The sequence below is a fragment of the Carica papaya genome, chromosome 6, assembly GCF_054855325.1.
Source record: "Carica papaya isolate Zhongbai chromosome 6, ASM5485532v1, whole genome shotgun sequence".
In the NCBI taxonomy this organism is placed as follows: domain Eukaryota; kingdom Viridiplantae; phylum Streptophyta; class Magnoliopsida; order Brassicales; family Caricaceae; genus Carica; species Carica papaya.
This window is the reverse complement of record NC_142314.1, coordinates 23,668,243-23,681,243: the sequence shown is the minus strand read 5'-3', so window position 1 is coordinate 23,681,243 and position 13,001 is coordinate 23,668,243. Positions and strand designations below refer to the sequence as shown.

The 13,001-nt window shown below is 38.1% G+C and overlaps 1 pseudogene; it reads right to left on the bottom strand.

Moving 5' to 3' along the window:
* Positions 1 to 11,489: 11,489 nt before the first annotated feature.
* Positions 11,490 to 11,968, bottom strand: LOC148253428 (agamous-like MADS-box protein AGL80 pseudogene; annotated as a pseudogene).
* Positions 11,969 to 13,001: the final 1,033 nt, after the last annotated feature.

Genomic DNA, 13,001 nt, shown 5'->3' with positions numbered 1-13,001 from the left:
CCTTATAATATTATCAAAATTAAATTAAAAAATATACATGGTATATAATTGGGTCAAGTTCATATATATATATATATATATATATAATCTTAATTTGTTCTTTTTAAATTTTTATGCACTGCTTTTGTTGTTTTAATTTTAGCAAAGAATATTATGAAAAAAGATATATTAACCAAAAAATGATTTTTTAAAAAAAAAATTAAAAATTGAACTAATTTTTAACACTGAAACTTATAATAAGTTTTGAAGTTTTAATTTTATCTATAAAAAATTGAATATGAAATTAACCTTTTTCACTTGTTTTAGTTTCATCTTAAGATTGAAACTAACTAACTAACAACGTTATTACCTTTATAAAAATAAACTCTAATCAGCATTGGGGAAAATTATTCTATGAAGAAAAAAAATTACAACTTAGGATAAATTTAAATAGAAGTGAATTTAATAAATTACAAACCTTAAATCATATTCATTATGTGTATCCCTATACATAACACATTTTTCTAACATCCAATATTCATTTTATGTATCTTTATACAATCTATAATAAGTAACAATTAATTATATGTTATCTTTTTACTTATGACAATTTTCCTAATATATCACTAATTTTTGTGATTTTAGATTTTAAAATAAATTTTAAAATCCAACGTAATTTATTTAATTTAATTGTACCCATAAAAAATGGGTTTTGATTTAAATGATTTTGGACTAAAATAAATTAATTTTTTTAATAAATGTGTTCAATCTGGGTTTGTAGGACTGAAAGAATAAAAGAAATTCACTTGGACTTCGGGCTCTCTTGAATATTTTGTTTTTTATTTTTTGTACATTTCGTTTTTAAATTTTTATGCTCTTCTTTTATTATTATTGTTTTAGCAAAAAAATATTATGAAAATAGTTAAACTAATCAAAGATTATTTATAAAAAAATCAAAATTGAATTAATTTGTAAAAATGGTAAAAGTTATAATAAATTTATGAAATTGTAATCTTAATCATACAAAAATAGAATATGAAATTATAAAGAAAGGTTGTGATGCCCCCGCCATACTATGTGGTCGTCAGACATATATTTAATAATGTTGTAACGGTCCCGAAAATACAAAAAAAAATATATAATAATTTAAGTGCGGAAGCAAAATAAAAGGTTAAGATTTACATCCCTTACACAATAATTTAAAAATACTAAACAAATATTATGGAATGAATTCTCTGAAAAAAACACGAGAAATGAGAAAAGTAAAAGAAAATATAAAATATCTAGCATATACTCGCAATCTTCTTGCGGATCGGGCTGAGGAACTAGATTCTCTTGATCTGAAATGAATAAATAAAGGATGAGCTACACTAACTCAGTAAGGACATCACACTATATCACCAGCACATAAATAAAGGTTGGTAGAAAATTAAAACAACTAACGGAGCACTAAATTTAGCAAATTCGTTTATCAATCATAAAATCATTTACCCTTCACTTACCATTGTAGAATTTATGAAAACAAATTATAGAAGCAATAATATCATACAGATCATAACTTCATGCACGATCAGCAACATAGAACATATCATGAATTTTCATTCATTAACAATAAACTACATCATAACCGTTTATCGTTTTACCAGCTTATTAGTATCCATGAGGATCCATAGAGGTGTCCCTGCTACACGTGAACATTTTTCCTTAACGATCTTAATTACAGAGCTGTCCCCATACCCCGTCCGGTATGAGGGTGAAGAGGGACGTTCCCATACCCCGTCTCGTATGAGCACCAAACGACCAAATCTCCATACCCCGTCCGGTATGAGATAACGTTCACGGTAAGGTTCCTTATGAACCCTGTCTGTCCACCATCTCCCAAGATATCTAGTGAGGCTATCATCTTATCTGTTTATTTGATCACAACCCTTTCCTGTTTTTCCTTAGTCCCCGTTACCAAATTAAACATAATCACAAAAATAAATGAACATGCATCCGGTAATGCAATCATATTTTAAATCCCAAAATAAAGCAGTAGTCAAGTAAGACAGTAATACATGCATTTAAACCATAAAATATATAAACCGAATACTATCATACTTTTAGACTGTAAAATAAATCAACAGAAATTAACAGAGAACAATGTCCGATTCGTGCTCCATTAGCAATCCGAAATTAATTATGCACATTTATTTAATTTGTACAAAAGACCGTATTATTATTTATTCAAACTTTAAATCTATGATAGGAAATCTGGTGAGGAGTCCTTACTTGATTTAACACCGAAAAGCTAAATGGTTTATTGCACCTACGGGCGGTCCCTAGGTTCCTTGAATTTTCTTCGAGAACTGAAACATGCTTACGGTACCTACAAATGCCCCAAATAAACCTAATAATCAGTAACATGGCCTACTCGGCCAATTTTAAAAATCCGGCACGGCAGCTCTACCGTGCTTCGGTGATGACGCCGCCGTCCGCAGCGGCAGTCCACCTCGGGTCGACCGTTTTCAGCCATTTTCAGCCGAATTCGGTCGATTTTACATCAATTACTACGAGCACACACGCTAAAGGGCCTCAGTGGGCCGAAAAAATACGAAAAAACTGAAACTCACCGGTGGCGGGGCTCTCTAGTGCAGTGACTCCTCTGACTCATGTTGCGGTTGGGTGTTTCGTTTTGGTCAACCTATAGAGAGGAAAACGGTGATCACAACGGTGAAAAAATTACACAAAATGGGAATCGGGAAGGGTTTCATCGGAGGTGGTTTGTGAAATTCCCCGTGGCGGCGTTGTTGGGCTTCGGTGGTGTTTTTTGGCCAATTGGCTGGTTCTTTCACTCTGATTTGACCATGGGTGGGTTTAAAATTGAATTTCGTGCAAAAAGAAATTTTTTTACCTTTTTTGGCAGTTGGAAATTGTTCTGGTGCGGCGGCAGGTGGCGGCGGTTGGGTTGTCTTTTGCGTCGAGGAGTTCTGGCAGCTAGGGTTAGGGTTTGGTGCGGATGAAGTTATTTATACCCATCCGCTTTTGATCTAGACCTTCCATTGCTTTTGATTTGGACCGTCCGATCGCGATTAAATAGGGAGTGAATATGGGCCGTTCATCCCGATTCAATCTGAGCCGTCCATGCGCGATTCAATTTGGGTCGTTCGTGCACGCGGGAACGAACCTCAGCTGTTCAATCGCGCGCACGTGGATCGCCCACGTGGCTCCCCCCCAACGTGGCCTCCCGCGTCAACGCTTCTGCCATTTGGCGCGTTCTAGTTGGTCGGGGCTGCTCACTGGGTGTCCGACGTGGCGTAATTTTTTTAAAATGCGTTTTGACTCCAAATTTCTGATTTTTCTTTCAAAAATACATTTAGAACCCAAATTTTCATCCATTTTTTCCAAAATTGTTTTCAATTTAATCCTTAACAAATTTTTACCCCTTTTTTCATTAAATTAAAATAAAATAAATTAAATTAAATTAACAAAATAAATAATTATATTTATTAAAAAAAATGAAAATAAAATAAGAATAAAAAACTAAAATTTTTTGTTGGATGTTACAACTCTCCCCCCTTAAAAGAAATTTGATCTCTCAAATTTGTCTCTCACTCTAAATCGAACAGCTGGGAATACTGGGCTCTAAAGTCTTATTTTAGGTCCCATGTAGCCTCTCTCAGTGTGTGGTTCTGCCATATGACCTTTACAAAGAAAATTTTTTGGTTGCGGAGTAATATGCTCTTTCGATCCACAATGTCGACTGATACTTCCTCGTATGATAGATCCTCCTGGAGTGAAAGAGGCTTGTAGGCCAAGACATGAGAGGGGTCCGTGTTGTACTTGCGTAGTATGGACACATGAAACACATTGTAGACCTTAGAAAGTTCTGGAGGTAGTGCTAGTCTGTAGGCGGCGGTACCAATCCTGTCTAAGACTTCAAATGGTCTAATAAATTAGGGGTTTAGTTTTCCCCTCCTGCCAAACCTACTGATTCCCTTGAAAGGAGTGACTTTAAGGAACACACGGTTGCCTTTCTCAAATTCTAATGTCCACATAACTTTTCTGCCTGCTCTGAACCGTCTGAATGTTCTTCCTGATATTAACTATTTTGGATGTAGTCTCCTCTACCAAATTTGGGCTGAACAGTTTTCTATCATCCACTTCTTCCCAACAAATCAGTGATTTGCATGGGCGCCCATATAACGCCTCATACGAAGCCATGCCAATACTCGCTTGGTAGCTGTTGTTATAGGCGAACTCTATCAGGGGTAGATGGTAATCTCAATGGCCCTCGGAGTCAACGACACAAGTTCGGAGCATATCCTCAAGTATACAGTTTGTCCTTTCTGACTGTCCATCAGTCTGAGGGTAGAATGCAATAATGAGGGACAACTTTGTTCCCATGTCTTGCTGAAAGCTACTCCAAAATCGAGAAGTGAACCTGGGGTCCTTGTTGGACACTACTATCACTGGCATTCCATGTAATCTGACTATTTCTCAGATATACATTCTTACCAACTTGTCCAAGGGATCAGTCATCATGATGGCCAAGAAATGGGAAGACTTGGTAAGCCGGTCGATAATTAACCAGATGACATCATATCCTGAGCGTGCCTTAGGTAATCCTATCACGAAATCTATGGTGATATGTTCCTACTTCCATTCTAGGATCGGTAATGGCTGAAGTAGTCTACCTAGGCGTTAATGCTCTGTCTTGACCTGCTGACATACCAAACACTTATAAATAAAGTCAGCTATATCTCTTTTCATCTCGTTCCACCAAAATTGGGGTCACATACTTTGGTACATTTTAGTGCTTCCGGGATGCATGGCAAACTTTGAGCTATGGGCCTCTGTCATGATGTCTCTCTTTAACTCACTGTCACCTAGAACACACCCTGTCCTGGAACCTGAGCAACCCATCGGCGGAGACTCGAAATTCTAAGCTAACTCCCTGTTCTGCATTTTTCTTAAGGGCTACTAGGGCGGAATCGGCAGACTGAGCTTATCTTATTCTCTGAATTAACTCAGGCTGAACGGTCAGATGACCCAAACACGTGACTCTTCTCAAGTCCTGAAGCCGAACCTGTTGTGTGGCCCCAGTCTGCCTACATTCTGAAACCATCAAATGGGCTAATGTACCAACACTTTTTCTGCTGAGTGCATCGACTACCACGTTGCCCTTCCCTGGATGATACAAGATGCACAATCATAATACTTAAGAAGTTCTATTCACCTTCTTTTACGTATGTTGAGTTCTTTTTTAGTGAATATGTGTTTCAAACTCTTGTGATTGGTATAGATCTAAAAGGTCTCTCCATATAAATACTGGCGCTAAGTCTTCAAGGCGTGTATGATTGCAGCAAACTCTAAGTCATGGGTGGGATAGTTTTTCTCATGACTCTTTAACTGTCTGGACCCATAGGCTATAACTTTTTCATGCTGCATTAAAACACAACCCAAGCCCAGATAGGAGGCATCACTGTAAACAGTATATCCCCCATATCCACTAGGTAAGGCCAGCATAAGTGCAGTAGTCAGTCGTTTCTTTAGTTCTGAAAATCTTCTTTCACAGTCCTCATTCCACTGAAACTTGACATTCTTCTTTGTGAGCAGGGTCAAGGGAGCAATTAGACTAGAAAATCCTTCAACAAACTTACAGCAATAGTCTGCCATTCCCAGAAAGTTACAGATCTCTTTAACTGATGTCAATTTCTCCCAGTTGAGCACCACTTCAACCTTTTCAAGGTTCACTGATACTCCATCCTTTGATATGATGTGTCCTAGGAAGGTGGTCTTCTCAAGCCAAAATCCACACTTACTCAACTTTGCATACAATTTCTTTCCTATGAGAACCTGCAAAACCTGAGCTAGATGGTGAGCATGTTTCTCTCTGCTTTTTGAATAAAGTAGGATGTCATCGATGAACACGATAACAAATTGATCCAAGAATTATCTGAAGACCCTGTTTATCAGATCCATAAAGATGGCTGGGGCGTTGGTTAGCCCAAATGACATGACCAGGAACTCATAGTGTCCGTACCTGGTTCGAAAAGCTGTCTTGGGGATGTCTTCTGTCCTGATTTTCACCTAATGGTAAACTGAACACAGGTCTATTTTATAGAAAACCTGTGCACCATACAATTGATCGAAGAGGTCATCAATCCTGGGAAGGGGATACTTGTTATTGATTGTGACTCTATTCAATCCTTTGTAATCAATACATAGCCTCAATGTTCCATCTCCCTTTCTGGAAAAAGTGACTCCGGTACCCCAAGGGGACACACTATGTCTGATAAAATCACTGTCCTGCAATTCAATGATCTGTTTCCTCAGTTCCTCCATCTCAATGCAGCTCATGCAGTAAGGAGCAACTGAAATAGCCTGGGTACCTTGCTGTAGGTCTATGGTGAATTCGACTTCCCTGTCCACTAGCAGTCGGGGTAGTACATCCGAAAACACATCTGAAAAATCTTGGACTACCAGAATCTCTTGAATATAATTCTTTTTCTTGGGTTTGCCTAGTTAGAGAAAATAGTAGGGTTAAAGTACTCGACGAATAAGAAAACTTACCATTAAGGAATAAGTACTAAATGATTTTATTAATTTGTAAATGGCTCCTTATTAAGAGGATTGAATACAACCTTTTTACTAAAATAATCTACGGTGGCGTGATACGCCACTAGCCAATTCATTCCTAAAATTACATCAAAATTTCCCATGTCTAATTCTATTAGGTCCATACTCAATTTTCTATCTGTTATCTCTACGACACAAACCTTGTAGGCAACTTCTTCCAATAGTGTCATACTCCCAACAGTAGACACAAACAACATAGAATCAAGTTTATCAGGTAATATATTAAATTTTGATGCAAAAACAGGTGAAGTAAATGAATATGATGTACCAGTGTCAATCAAAACATGAGCAAGATAGTTATAGATAGTGTACATACCATGTACCACGTCCGGGTTGGCTTCAGTATCTTGTTGGGTGAGATTGTAAACCTTGCCCTAGATAGGAGGTCTGCCCTGATTCTGGTTCTTTAGGCACTCTCTCGCATAATGTTATGCACTACCATATATGCGACAGGTGTTGTTGAGGCGGTAGCAGGGCCAGTCCCCATGATCCCTGCCGCAATGCTGACAGATCTTACCACGTCCTGCCACTAGAGCCTGAGGGGAAACCTGGATCACTGGCCTGGGCCTCTTGTTCTGTTAGACAGGCGCAGTAGGTGAAGCTGAGGGTCTAAAGTTCCTTACTGCTTGAGGGAGGGTGCGGAAGCTCCTCTCTACTAGCTGTGCCTTGGCCAGAACGGTCGAATAAGTCTTGAGCTCCAGAACAAACAAATGTTGCCTGATCTCTGGGTAAAGGCCCCACTGGAACCTCCTAGTCTTCTTGCCCTCATCCAATAACATCTCAGGGGAGTATCGGCTCAACTCTAGGAACTTACGAGCATATTCTGACATAGTCATGTTCCCCTGAACTAACTGGACAAACTCCATCTCTTTCAGATGTCGGAGATGCTTTGGGAGGTACTCTGGATGAAAAGCTGATAGGAACTATTCCCAAGTAACTGGAACAGGCAGGGTGGTCTGTTTGAGTTCTCACCAGCGGTCTGCTTCTCCCACTAGCATGTAGGTAGCAAGGGTAACCTTCTGTTCAGAAGTCACCCCTAGGGTCTTGAAGGCCTTCTCTGTCTCTGCCAACTAGTACTCAACATTTTCAAAAAAGGATCCCCTTGCAAAAGTAGATAGGTTTAGTCTCTTGTATCTCTCTATGTAGTCTAGGTCAATCGTGGGAGGAACTAGGTCTCGTGGAAGAGGGACTGGGCCGGGCTGAGGATAGACTGGGGGCCCCGTGGTGGTACTTGCTGATATAGTGGGGGCACCGAATTGTACTGTGGTGGTGCTGGGCGATACTGTGACTAGGGAATCGGATCATACTGCGGTGGTGTTGGGTGGTACTATGGAGGAGCAGGGTCGTACCGAGGTGGCTTGGGATCCTCTCGCTGCAGTGGTGGCTCAACCTGTGACAGCGGGGGAGGGTCAGGTAGCTCCCTCCTCTCCTCTCTGCCTTGTTGGGTAGCAATGAGTCTCTCCAGCATCTCAAATATCCTGTCAACATCTTCCCTAAGCGAACCATCCCGGGTTGCTCGGTTTAGTGGGGGTCTTCCTCTCCTCATCTCTCTATACCTGGATTTCACAAGGAAGGTTAAGTGATAATTCATTGGTTTGGTGTTTCTCTAAGTATCATTGTGTAAGGGATGGGTCCGAGGAACGCGGCTCTGATACCAACTATAACGGCCCCAGAAATCTAAAAGGAAATATATAATAATTTAAGTGCGGAAGCGAAATAAAAGGTTAAGGTTTACATCCCTTACACAATAACTTAAAAGTACTAAATAAACATTACGGAATGAATTCTCTGAAAGAAACACGAGAAAAGAGAAAAATAAAGGAAAATATAAAGTATCTAGCATCTACTCGCAATCTTCTTATGGATCGAGCTCGGGAACCAGGTCCTCTTGATCTAAAATGGTTAAATAAAGGATAAGCTACACTAGACCAGTAAGGATATCACACTATATCACCAGCACAGAAGTAAAGGTTGGTAGAAAATCAAAACAACTAATGAAGCACTAAATTTAGCAAATTCGTTTATCAATCATAAAATCATTTGCCCTTCACTTACCATTATGGAATTTATGAAAACAAACTATGGAAGCAATAATATCATACAGATCATAACTTCATGCACGATCAGCAACATAGAACATATCATGAATTCATATTCATCAACAATAAACTACATCATAACCGTTTCTCGTTTCACCAGCCTACTAGTATCCATGGGGATCCATAGGGGTGTCCCTGCTACACGTGAACTCTTTCTCTTAATAATCTTAATTACAGAGCCGTCCCTATACCCCGTTCGGTATGAGACCAACACATTAAACCTCAATACTTCGTCCGATATGAGGGTGAAGCGGGCCGTCCCCATACCCCGTCCGGTATGAGCACCAAATGACCAAGTCTTCATACCCCGTCCGGTATGAGACAATGTTCACGGTAGGGTTCCTTATGAACCCGGTCCGTCCACCATCTCCTAGGATATCTAGTGAGGCTGTCGTCTTATCTGTTTATTTGATCACAACCCTTTCTTGTTTTTCCTTAGTCCCCGTTACTAAATCAAATATAATCACATAAATAAATGAACATGCATCCGGTAATGCAATCATATCTTAAATCCCAAAATCAAGCAGTGGTCAAGTAAGACAGTAATACATGCATTTAAATAATAAAATATATAAATCAGATACCATCATGCTTTTAGACTGTAAAATAAATCAATAGAAATTAACAGAGAATAATGTCCGATTCGGGCTCCATTAGCAATCCGAAATTAATTATGCACATTTATTTAATTTGTACAAAAGACTGTATTATTATTTTTTCAAACTTCAAATCTATGATAAAAAATAGGATAATGGGTCCTTACTTGATTTGACGCCGAAAAGCTAAATGGTTTACTGCGCCTACAGGCGGTCCCTAGGTTCCCTGAATTTTTCTTTGGGAACTGAAACGCGCTTACGGTATCTACAAATGCCCCAAATAAACCCAAAAATAAGTCCCAGGGCCTATTTGGCCAATTTTAAAAATTCGGCACGGCGGCTCTGCCGTGCTCCGATGACGGCACCGCCGCTAACTCGACCATTTTTAGAAGTTTTCAGCCAAATTTGGTCAATTTTACATCAATTCCTGTGAGCACACACGCTAAAGGGCCTCGGCGGGCTGAAAAAATACGAAAAACCGAAACTCACTGACGGTGGGGCTCTCTGCTGCGACGGCTCCTCTGGCTCACGTTGTAGTTTGGTGTTTTGCTTCGGTCAACCTGTAGAGAGAAAAACGATGATCACAACAGTGAAAAAATTACACAAAACGAGAATCAGGAAAGGTCTCATCGGAGGTAGTTTGTGAAATACCCCGCGGCAGCGGCGCCGGGCTTTAGCAGTGTTTTCAGGCCAATTGGCCAGTTCTTTCACTTCGATTTGGCCATGGGTGAGTTTAAAATTGAATTTTGTGCAAAAGAAATTTTTTTTACCTTTTTGGACTGTCGAAAAAGGTTCCGACGAGGGGTTCTGACTGCTACATATACAAAAATAGAAACCCCTTAGTGATAATGGTCAAATAGATTTTTAATTCTTTCCTCTTTCTTTAATGATTTTGATTCACAGATAATCATGAATTTAGAACCGGATGGGGTTCTAATCAACATATCTCAGCCTAAAGAGGTCTTATACCTGAACTTTACTGTCAGGTCATCTTCTTGAATCAAGGCTCAATAAAATAACCCTTTCCACTATGACTCAAGGGTAAAGTAGAGGGCCAAATCCGCACATACATCAAGTATCATCGAAGTTCAATTAAACTTGCTTTTTAATTTTTAAGGAAAACTACCAATATATATGTATATATATCTACTTGTATCATATAGTCAGTAAACAATGTTTAATTTTATGCATTAAGAAAAATTGATTGTCATAAATTAATTATCTAGCAATTTACTTAGAAATATATGAGAAAATACTTAAGAAATCCCTTACCAAAACCTTTAATGCTTTTTAAAGTCCTAATGGGAAAGAATGGAAAAATTGCTCAGTGATTTGTAAACCGTATGAAGAAATCTGAACTCTTAATCTCTCTTGACTTTCTCGCAAATTTTCCTCTAAATGTTCTCTAAAAATCAAGGAAGAAGAAATGTGAGAAGTGAAAGGGACTGCAAGGGCCCTTTAAATAGATTTTTTGGGCGAAGGAGGTTTGCTGGATCGCATAAACGATCAGTGGTTGATGATTGGCCAAGTGGCCGACTAGCCACCCACATACAATATGCATGCATGCCACGTGGCACCCATGCATGTCGCGTGGTGCCCATGCATGCCCAATTGGGTAGACATGATGGATGGATGGAATAGCTCGTCCATCAGTTGATCATAAGTGACTGTGTGCAGAGCCATGTGCTGCTGGCTTACGAGACAGCCTCCACGACATGCAGGCATGCACACTCGATCTACTTCCGCATTGGATCTATACCAGCTTGCATCTCTCGGTCTTTTGTTAAGCTCCCTCTTGCCGCTAGTCTTCTTCCTTTTTATGGGAAACAAAGGTTAGGTCTCTCTCTTTCGCATGCCTCTAGTTTTCCTTCAAGAATTTTTTTTGTCACTTCTTTAAGATGATGACATTTTGATCTTTGCTAGCCCTTGGTTTCCAATTCTAAAAAAAACATCGTTTTGGCTTCATTGGTTTGGGTTCTTGGCTTTGTTTCTTTTCTTTTGCTCTTTTCATCTTCTTTTTTTCTTTTCTTCAATAGAATAATCTATATAAAAATTCAATTCATAAATTGGTTTTTTAATTTAAAAATTCATTCAAAAGTTCATCCAAATTTAAGTTAAAAAAAGGGTATAAAAATATATTAAAAATCTAACACATCAGACCCTTCATGGCTCCTCCGTTTGTGGTCCCCTAAGGCTAAAGTGACTTGTTGAGTGTTTCTATCCCCTTCTTGATTTCTTTGAGGTGTTGTTTAATGAGCCAACCCAAATTATTGAAAGTAATGAGGTTTAGTTGGTAGAGGGGCTTCCCTGTGAGATTTGGAACATGACCTATGTGATCTCCTTTTTGCAATTATCCTTATGGTGCTTCTTCAGTTGGTCAGTTGCCTTGTTGATCCTCTAGCGCAGTAAGCTCTCTTGATTCATCATCTTCTTGCTTTCCTCTATCTCAGGCATACTCTTAAGGTCCACAAGCACATCTTGGGCTCTGAGAAAGGAAGGCCAAATCTCTAATTGCGAGTCATAGGAGTTGTAAATGATTGTACAAGCTTTGACATCACAGAGAGTGCTAAGTTCACTCACTTTCTTCATCAGCCCCTTTTTCCTTTTCTTAAACATTACTTTTCTTGCAGAGTCATTAGTGATATAAACAAGCTTAACCTCCTTTTTAGTCATGGTGTTTTTTCATATTTAGCTAAGCGAGAAAGAGTATATATAGAATGAGACAAGGGTTGAAGAGTATTAGTAAGGGATGGGGAGTGAAACATTAAATATAATATGTGAGGTTTGATGTGGTGCATTCTAAAACTACAAGTGGAGTATTGAAATCATCTTCAAAAATGTTATGTCTTTAATAGGGGTTATGGGAAAATCTTGTGATTTAAGGTAATATAATTCACAAAATTTATTTAGGAAGTTATTGCAGGGCTACACCTATACAAAATCATTTAATCCTTACCGTCCCTTTTAATTAAGAGCTAATGTTTCACTATAGTGCATATCTATACCTACTCTTTCCTGCATTATCCCCAGCCTGCATTAACACGTGAAATCAATCGTACAAAGCCACCACACCTACCTTCCTATCTCACACGCAATGACATATATTATCTCTTAACCATCAATTAATATAGCCACCACCTTATAAATCCAACTTAATTATATGTCTTGATCTCTTGCTCCTACTACGATTTTATATTTTAATTTCTCAAAAAAAAATAATAACGATATAGATATTTGCTGTAGATTTAGTTTACTCCAATGTATCACTCTTAATTTTTTTTAGATTAAAGTTTATTTATGAGAAGAATATTGAATATTAATGTAGGTCTTTCTTCATCTTTTAATATCTTCTATAAACTTGATGCTCCAAAACTTTATTGTCACTAGAGTAAATTTAATTACATAAAATCCTCCATGCTTAAGATTTCATAATAATGATATATATAGTCCAGGTACATGGTGAATATTTCTAAACTCCGTAATACTTAATTATTTCATTTGGTATGCAATATGTAGAATATGATTATTAGAGTGTGTGTGTATTTGATTTTATCTTTATGAAGGACTATTTTAATCACAATTATTAAAATCGTATATCTCTCTATATCACAATCAATTATATACGTTTAGTAGACAATTAATTACTATATGCAATTAGGCTTCAAAGTTTTCTTTTATTTATACATATCAAAACTAAATTTTTTTT